The sequence below is a fragment of the Dermacentor variabilis genome, chromosome 3, assembly GCF_050947875.1.
Source record: "Dermacentor variabilis isolate Ectoservices chromosome 3, ASM5094787v1, whole genome shotgun sequence".
Classification (NCBI taxonomy): domain Eukaryota; kingdom Metazoa; phylum Arthropoda; class Arachnida; order Ixodida; family Ixodidae; genus Dermacentor; species Dermacentor variabilis.
The window spans coordinates 147,708,382-147,718,818 of record NC_134570.1 but is presented as its reverse complement, the minus strand read 5'-3'; positions in this window follow the sequence as shown (position 1 = coordinate 147,718,818).

Sequence of the window (10,437 nt, the reverse complement as noted above, 5' to 3'; positions counted from 1 at the left end):
GTCGGTTATTGCCTTCAGCACTTTCTTTGAGGAGGGTAAGACGTTGCGGAAGAATGGCCTGAAAAAAAAAATTGCTTCATCCCTCTTTCAGAGGAATTGGCCATTACACGACAGTAAAAGGTGTATTGAACAAGCAGTGGCAGCTTTGTTGCACATTTGCAGATACAAGTCTATAAATGCGCACAGTATTTTATTAATTACAGTTTCGCTCGAAGGGCAACGTAATGACAGCGGTAGCAAGCACGTGAGACCTGTGCTGCTGTGCAGCGTAAACAGCACCCGGAGGCTGCCAGGCATCGTAGATGTATCCGACGCGACGGTGAATGAGTATGTGGCGAAACTGCGTCGTTAGAGCGCCAGCGATGTCACGCATGTGTACACATGTTCAAAGGTGAGCCGCCGCGGTGCCACCGAGCGGTGACGGTTGTCGGAGGTCACTTTGGAAAGAGCGCGATGAACGCACTATAGGAACGCCGTCGCCGACTGAGTTTGACCGCTGGACATTTCGAGCCACTACCATCATTACCACCCTTACAGGCGGACGGCCTTGTTTCCTGCATAATCACACAGTGATAAAACAGATGATACCTTTTTATCGCCATTCCAACAAATATACGTCAACACTACAGCTATCACTACCATCATTACTACCCTTATTGACCCTTTTCGCGAAGCAGTTTGTTCTCGAGAAACGAGACGGCGCTTCCGACGGCGCGGCGCACCTGGACTTGGCGACAGCGCACGAATACGAAATCATTACCTTGTCTACCTTGCTTCTGTGCGGTCAGCTGCCGGAAATGCAACTGCGTTTTCGCTAACACACTAGGCTCCATTCATGTCGGATTGAATCGTGCGGATTGAAGGAGCGTGCAGCAGTTGGCTGCAAAAATAGTGACTGGCACATTAAAGAATAGGATCAATCTGTGCGGCCAAGTTCGTGGACCGCTGCTACAGCTGTGTGTACGTGTTACCGGCACTTCGAGGTGTATGTCTTTCTTGGAGGATACAAAATTCTGTTCATTCCTCAGCGTTGTATCGCTAACCTTCAAAGAAAGGGCTTCAGCGCCGGAACGTCGGTACCACTCGTTAAACAACGACTAATACCCCTGTCACACGGGAAGACTTAATGCCATTCGATGCATCGAATGACATTCGGTCTCTTGTGGTGCTACACAGTGAAATATAATGGCATTCGCAAATGATAGCAATGACGACCTGGAACAAAATTTGTGAAATTCAAAGAAATTTTGTGCCTATTAAACGCGTTTAAGAACTTTTTCGAGCGCGTTTAAATCGGACGAAAACATTTTGATGCCAATTATTCACAACTAAAAGCACTTCGATCATCACAAACCAAACCACCACTAAAGCCAAACGTAAATCCGGTAAGTGTAAAAGCAAGCAAGCTTTTTCTTTCGGGTCCGCAGCCGCTGCAGCTGTAGCCATTGCACCGCACGTCAAGCACCGACGAATCACTACGAGAGTACACAACACCACTGCTGGCGTCGCTAAACCAACACATCCAATATGGTCGACCGCCGCTACAAACTCCTGATGCAAAGAGTAATAGCGCTTGAGCACGGCCCGTGGTGAAAATATCATCGCGGCAGAAATAATTATTCCTTTTTATAAGTCTAAAGAAATACCTTTTGACTTTGCTGATGCATGCATTATTTTTTCGCGTTGCGTGTCGCTGTTGTTTATCTGGGGTAAAGAGTTTACATTCGGTTCCAAATCGAATGCGAATGAGTTCCCCTAACTCATTCGATGGCAAATTTCGTTCCATTCGAATGACATTAATTTTCCCCGTGTAAATCCCGAATAATTGGATTATATGCGAATGCCATTCGATTCGAATGGCCTTAAATCTCCCCGTGTGACAGGGGTGTTACCGTGGTATAAGTCAGTAGCACCGCTTCCTGTCATATAGTAAGTTTCGCGCACAGTATCCACACAGATATACCCCAATTGGCACTTTAACTTACACTTATTCTATCGCCAACGTGTCAAGAATATGTGAACGGCCCACACTTGAATATATATGCTCTATATACACGCAATTAATGACGGACTACACCGATAGCGAACAAATGGTCAAAGCTGGACGTATCGTGATGGTCCACAAGCGTAAGCGAGCTACTAGCGATAACACGTCATTGCTACAGTGTATTACAATTTAAAAACAGCTACGTCTCAAGCCTTGTACGCAGCAAGAACAAATTTATCGGAACTGAGCACAGCCGCGAGCGATAATGCAGAAAGTAATCAGATAGTTACCGCACCGAGGAACTTTACCGAGTCAGAAACGTGACAAGCTGCCGCTTCAAAATTTTGTCAAATGAAGAACGAAGAGCAAAACACTAATCCTGATTCGGTTCATGCGCAGCCGCCGTGGTTGCGCAGTGGCTATAGTGTTGGGCTGCTGAACACGAGGTCGCGGGATCGAATCCCGGCGACCGCATTTCACGCACACCGGGTACTTGGATATAGGTGTACGTTGAAGAACCCCAGGTGGTCCAACTTTCTGGAGTCTCCTACCACCGCATTCCTCATAATCAGATGATGCTTTTGGCACGTGAAACCCCATATTTTTTTCAATTCATGAGCGGAAAGTTTGAATAGCTTGGAAAACATATTGAGCCCCTCTTTTAGCACAAGTATCATATTGGCGGCGAGGAGTTACGGAGTCGCCATCAATCGGAAGCGCCTCGCTGGCGTAGTATGAGGGATCATGCGGCGCGCTCCTCATAGGTTTTGCTGTCAGCGCTCACTGAAAACACCATGCGCGAGCTCTCCCGGACATTTTTGTAAGTACTTTCGAAACAAGAGAAGTTTTTTACTGTCTAAATAATAATCTGGGGCAAACTGAAAGCACAGAATCGTTTACAGACGCTATCTCTTTACCGAATACGTACAGTGAATGCCACTGCGCGCGGTCGCCGTGATGGAGTCTCCCGAACCGGCTTCTTGCGTGAAAGGTAGGTAAACGCTGAGAGCAAAATATGTGAAATATGTTCTTATAGTGTTTGTATAACTAAATGGAGCGTAATAGAATGAAGCCTCAATGCAGCGATCACACAGCTTGGCAGCGACCGACTGCGCGTCTGCACGCTTGTCCGCGCACTGTTTCGCTATCGCCGCGTGCGCGTTTTCGCACCGTACCATGAGCTTTAGGCCGCAGAATATGAGCAGTTGACAGTATACAAGCAACCATTGTTGCGTGGGCGCTATCGGAGCTGTTCAAAAATAATTTCATTGTAGAGACTTCGACACCTACGGGGACTGTGATGTGCCGTCGCGACGATTCAACCTTTCTTTTTCTTCTAAATTCTTTGACCTTCCAATACTATTTCTCGAGTTGCGTCGCACTGTATGTTTATCGCTGTTCTCAGCGTGCGATTCCCCGCCGCTCCTTTTTTGTAATCCAGTGCATTAATTCATAACACAAACATGACCATATGCCATGCTTTTTTTAAATGTGCTTCTAACCGCTCCCTTTCCGCTCCAGTGAACTTGCCAGTATCTATAGCATCGACAAGTTCATAGGCCAAACCGTCATGACATTAGTCGGGCAGCGGACTCGAGCGAGCGTCTCAGTGCGCGTTTTCTGCTACTCACCGAACATTGCAGTCCCGGCGCCGTAGCAGAAACCTTCCTCGCGTCTGTGCTTGCTGCATACTCGAGTTGTAGCCGATGACTGTTTGCCGGTTTTATGTTTCGCGAGCCAAGCTTCAAGCAGCTTCTTCTCCTGCGGCTACGTGTGAATAAGGCTGACACCGGGCTCCGTTGCGTACGTCCGGCACTGCGGCACCGAGCAGTGGTCTACCATGTTGCGCGCCTTCAAAGGCAGTGACTACCTATTGTAGTGCTTTCAAGCGTTGTAAAGGAGACACTCGAAGCGGGAAAATCTCGCCACTAAATGAGGACCGCAGCGTACGAGGGAATTTAAACTGTCGTTTTCAACTCGCTTCGGCGCTCCCAAAGCAGCCGACGCGGCCGCTATGTCCACGTGATCCCTAATAGCACGTCACGCCGACGGTGGCGCCAGCTTTTCCAGTGGTGGAGCTCGAGGCCAATACGCTGCTCGCGCCGTTTGGACATCGGTTAATCATCTTCGAAAGCGCTTTTGCACGTTCTTTGAAGCTGTGGCCAAAGCTTCATGTCGTGCACCTAGTCATCGTCTACGAGATCTCCAGAAACAGAGGATTGCTGAGCCGCACCGGCGTCATACACATCCAATGCAAACACGGAGACAAGGGAGGCAGTTGAGGCAAGCAATTGACGCGTCACCACGTGATCAAACATGGCAGCGCCCACGGGATCGCCACGAAAAGGGTCAGTAGGCTGCCGGCCTCGACTTCTACAGAATCACACAGTGATAAAACGGATAATAATTAAATATCGTCATTGCAACAAATATACGTCGTCACTACCACTACCATCATTACTACCCTTATACGCAGCCGGCCTTGTCTTGTACGAAATCACACAATAATAAAACAGATGATATGATATCTAACTATCGTGATTGCAACAAGAATATGTAATCAATAGCACAGTTCCTTTCATAAAGCAATTTTTTCAGAGAATTCTATGCCTACTTTCCTAAACATTAAGTTGGCACAGAACGGCAAAGTAGCGCCATCTCACTGAAATGCGCAGTGATGATTGCGTGGCGTACGTACATGGGACACATTTTCGCTGAAGACTGGCAGACAACACTTTAGAGAACACAATCCTGGAAAACAACAGACGTCACATAGTGTATCATCGAAAGCAGACAGACGCGGATGTGGTTGGCAGGTCACTCACTGCAGTAACGTTGTGCTAGCGGCTAGTATAGGCCCTGGACGTCTTCTAGGTTTGCTCACTGACGTAGCCCCCCTGACTGCAGCATGCACGAAAGGCAATGGCGGCAATATCGACTAGCAGGAGGGCGCTAAAACAGAAGTCCGCTGGTTTTCAACATCTTTCTTCTACATAAAGACAATTTCACAAGTCAAGGTTGTCTTAACTTGTGCAAAAAACATTTAAATATTTGTCTTGAGCTGTAATGCGCATGTATTTTATCCGAAAACACACAAATTTATTTTCCACACATTGACACAACTTAAAAAATTCACCGACTGTTGCCATACCGCCTAATGCAAAATTTGAGCGCAGCTCTGTACGTGTCTTCTTTCGCGATATATTAACTTGCACGGACAATCTGTCTCGTGCAGCACGTTTCAAACGGAGCCAAGTGGGGCGCGACTGCCTCGCTAATCTGGAGATCGCGAGAGGCAGCGCGTGGTTGGCGCGTGGGCGCCATTCGCAACAGCCGCCACAGACAGATCACCCAGACGACGCGCGCTACTCTGGCACCCATCGTAGACATCATCGCTGCACTATGCGTTTCTTCTCACGTTTTCCTCATACCCTCCTCCTCCGCTTTCCTCCTCGTGCTCTCCTCTCTCGCCGTATATCATCCTCCGTTGTGCTCCGCGTTCGCTCTTTCATCCTTCGCTGTGCTCGGTCGCTCGTTTACGCCGACGATCGCAGCAGGAACGGGCGCCTGGGAACTGCGCTCTAAAACACGCTTTTTTTTCGACGTAATAGTCTGATAAGGCACACGAACGAAAACTTCTTGCAGCCGCACACTCGCTGCTGCTGTGGAGCGCATGACACTGTATATAACTCGGTGATTATAGCGTTCAGCTAGTCAGCATGAGGCCGTTAATTTGGTTACCGGTCGCGCCGGCCTTGCTAATACCAAGATACAATGCAAGAGAGCTGTGCACTTAGCTTTAAGTGCATCTCTAAGAAACCGAATAACAAAAGTTAAACGGAACCCTTATCTTCGGCGTCCTTTACAGTGCAAGTGCCCTGCTTTGAGAGAGAAAATTCAATGAATCAATCTATTCATCCATCATTCAAACGATCAGTAATTGGGTAAATGAAGCATAAAATGTCACTTTACGGACACCGTGTTACTTTGACCGGGGCATGGTCAAGCACAGACCTGTCATTTCGCAGCGTCGATTGAAAGACCCAGAGAATGTTGATGAGCAGCACTAAGTTGACTTCGCATGTCAAAGGTCAAATTCCTTGCCTCATTTACTTGTATTAAATGACAGAGTGAACTGACAATTTATTTCTTACGAGAGAGAGAGAGAGTGAGAGAAAAAGAGATGCTTCTCCACACTGGAGGAAGGAGAATGGGAAGGAAGGATAAGGACAAAAGTAGTTCTCCGCACAAACACACACGAAAATTCTCAAGTGCCCTGACAGCTGCAACAGTGATACATTTCCGCTGATTTCAAAGATGCACTAGTGTTTTTATAGCAACCCGGGCTGCCGTCGGCTGGGACCAGTGTCCAAGAACTTTATTTTTCGTGACAGAACGGGTGTCAAATTTGTCGAGCGTCGTGCGCAGAAATTGCCCATTGAGACGAGGACAATCGCACGCAAAGTGCGCAGTCATCTTTTCGCGCTCACAAGCTTCGCGTGCGGGGACTTCTGACCATTCCAAGAGGAGAGAGTGCGCATTTGGAACGCTTCTCGAAACCATAGACGATGTATGAAAGTTGCGTCACGTCGTAACAAACCGCCCTCGTTTCTCTCGTTTGGCCAGCTCACGTCGTTGTGCAGGCGGCCGACTCCAGACCCGAGTCGACGAACTTGAAGGGCGCATCAACCTGTCTCCCCGACGGGTTAAACAGGTAGCACGTGGAGCTGCTGCGTCATCTGATCGCTGCGAAGCAGATCCAGTCGACGCGCACCAGTGAACTACTCAGTTAGGAGGGTGCAGACTATCATGATTTCCGCCGCGTCATTCAGGGCGGGGTGCGGCAGCGGGAAGTGGCTTTCCGAAACTTGTCTGTTTCGAGGGGTCACGGATTGGTCGGTGAGGGTGAGACCGGGGCTGAACTTGGCGTGGTAAATTTAAAGCAATCGGTTAATATCGTAAGGTCGTGACCTGTCGAAGCTAGTCGCACAGTTGAATGCCAACACGAACGCAAGCTTTCGCGACTGCTTTTCATATTCTTAGATGACATAGCACGCGGTGCGCGTCCCTTCGCCGCGACAAATGCATTGCAAGATGATAGAGTTGGCGCTCCTGTATATTTTAAACCGTGGGCAACGCATATATTTTAACGAGGACGAGAATTTTATGATGATTATCGACCGCAACGCACAATGCGGAGAATTCGCGCACGAGATTAGACGCGCCTTCATCGACTTCGTATTGTCGCGTTTTTTGTGCAATGCTAGCTTTCCCCGTAACAATATCATGACAAGCCTATACGTCATCCGAAGGCTAAAGACGGAGATATGCGGTGGGCCACATTAATAAAAATACAACCTTAGCACCTTCCCCCCAACCACTCTTTGTTCGACCACACCGGAAAACAGCCATATTGAAGCGCGCGAACTTATCTTAATGCGGTCGTAGCCGTTTTTGGATGAATATATATTCTGGCTGATTTCATATTCTGCTTATATATTCGGTTTTGCTGCTGTATCACTCCCGGCCTTCTTTCACTGTTGCAAGAATATCACGTTTATTTTTCCCAAGCTTCGAGGCAAATTTTCCCTTAATTACTCTTATTCCTTGGTAAAACTGCCATTTCCCACATGAGCGTATAATTAAAAAAAAGTTTTTAAATCTCTGAAAAGGTTTGCCTGATATAAAAATAAATTAGCCCGTAGGGCTTCTAAAATTATAATAAATTTGCTTAAATTTGACATATAAGAAAGTTAAGGTGGCAGGCCACAAACACACACAAGAAATTATTTAAATCAGGAGCCAGGATTCAAGCAACATTTTTTCCCAAATAAGCATGGCTTATTTAGCTTATTCAGCTATCTAAAGCGCAGAAAATTGGTCATTTTGTTTTTTGGCAGGTAATTTTTTTCGCATAAAATGTGATAAAAGTACTAGCCGCGCTAGCAATGATAAGTAACTAATAAATTGCTGAATTGAGTGAAGCTTCGGTATTCATGTAGCTAAGTGGGAAACCTGTGCACTGAACTAGGATAAATACATTGTGATAAATATTAAGAAAGTAATTTTCGGAAAACTGAGGAGAAGGAACAAAATTGCCAATTTTGATAAAATTTATTCGAAAATTGAGCAGCAAATGCAAAAATACTACATGCATTTCTTTTCTTCTAGCTCGTTGCACAGAACTCTATGTGAGGAATGAGAGTGCAAATTTTCACATGAATACGTTCAATAAAAATTATCAAAGTTTGCGTAACATGAGGTTGAGCAAAATATTGTTTGGGAGAAACGTGAACAAATCTTCAAATCACGTGAAAAACTTCAAAACTGCACACAGGCTTAAAATGCACCAGTTTCATAGCTGGATCCCCAGGAGATAGATGCTTTGGAATCTCGTTTTGTTCGTGTGGCTGCTCCGTGACAACATAAGATGAAAAAAGTTATTTTGCATAATTTTCATATCAAAGAAATAGTACTGATTTTCGGTTTCGCAGAACGAGGCTATGGGTTGCAAAACTCACTGCAACTCAGAAAGTAATAATGATAGGAAGTCGATTTTTTGCGAAGGGTTGCTGAATGTGTGGGTATATATAAGGTGTAAAAAATAAATTTTGTGAAATAATTGGACTTTCGAACGTGTGCCTGCCACCTTAAGAAACATGCGTCAAGCAATCGCCCATCAGACAGGATTGTATTCGGTGTCTGCTTATGTGCGGGAGACGAGCTGGAAAAAGTTTAAAACCTAATTACGATTGCTTGGTGAAACGTTTCTTTTTTAAACCTCAGATATAAAGCGCTTGTTGTTAGCCTTCCACAATATCGAACACTTTAGCTCAGCCCATAAAGCAATTCGTAAATAGGCAGTTATAATTTCTGCTCTACATAAGTAGGTGTCAAGGATTCACACTTAGTTGCGAAAGTAAAAAAAAATATCCTTTAATGTTCAATTTTAGGTGCGCGGGTATGCCGTTGCCAAACGCATACTGACAACATTAAAACCTGGGAACCTCCTGTAGTCATCACCTTTTACTGGAGCAAGTCAGCCCTTGAGCAAAGGATTGTCCAACTAGGTTTTGCTGAAAAGTCTTTTTTAGCTTTAGCTACGCCTGCGCTGTGATCATCAGAAACCTGCCCGTACGGTCGCTTGCGTGAGTACGAGGGAATGTCCATCTTTACAAGAGTGCTTGTAGCCAATTCTTGCCTAGGGTCGCCAGGCAGTGAGTGATCCAAAACCTGTAAATACAGCTATACAAAACAGCGTGTGAGCGACCGTTTTCCCATCTAGGAAGGACTTGCTTTCAAGTGGCGACTCAGAAAAACGCTTATGGTTGCCAGTGTTCGTACTAAGCGACACGAAACAAGACGCACAATATTTTTGACCTTGTCAAATTTTTTCCCCGCGTTTTACATTGCAAAAAAAAGTAATTTTCACTTCTTTCTTGCTCGGATACCTGGTTATTTTCACAATATGAGAAATTTCAGGCGATTTGGCAAGGGGGGGGGGGGGCGGCAGCTGTGTAACTGTCTCTCTTTTGAACACGAATCGTAAACCGCCATTCAGAAGAAGAGCCTGAGTGGCACTCAGATATACAAATCTGACCACAACGGCATCGTGTCGACGATACAACTGTATGGCAACGACGACGGCGAGACGACACGGCGACGATGACGACTAATAGTAACGACGACGGCATGATGGCATTGGCAGCACGCCATTGGCAGCGTGACAGCAGATAACCTGTCGAAGGCAAAATACGAAAAAGAAGCCGATTGCGAAGGAAATTTGCATGATTGCCGAGACAGTTATTTTCGTTAACGTTCCTTAGTTGAGCGTTGAAGGCGTCCTGACTATCAAGTCAAACCGCTGCCATCAACGAAATTATCAGAGAAAGCAGTAGTGTCGAGCTGACTCGCAAGATGTGTTAACGGTGCCTGTGGCCTACGGTTTAATAAATGGACTGTGAATGTCACTCGAAATGCTGAATTTCATTTTATATAGCCATCTACATTCCTTAGCGGATGCGCCACATCAATCGTCCCACAAAAGACGTGGCGTGGTTTCGTCGAAGCGAACGATGTTGGCTGAAAATAAAAATAAAGTGGAAAATAAATGTGTTAGGAGTTACGAATGACATTTTCACTCATGACAAAACAATCTGCCTATGAGAGAGATTTAAAAGTAATTCGTTTATTTTCGCTGAGTTGCTTGTAAGCGTCTAGGATTATTTGTTGGAATTGGGGCTTGCTGGTTTCTACACTTGTTTGCCAGTGCAAGTCAAGGAAAACGTCACACGAAAATTGTTAACGCGCTTACTCAGGCATTTAGCGGTGGACGTATTCTCCGCTTTAATTTTATGGGGATGGCGTCTGCATGGCAGCGCCGCTGTGTCGCCATCATCATCATCTGGGCCTGGCTCATGCGCTCGTGCCACGCGCAGCCAACCTGGAGG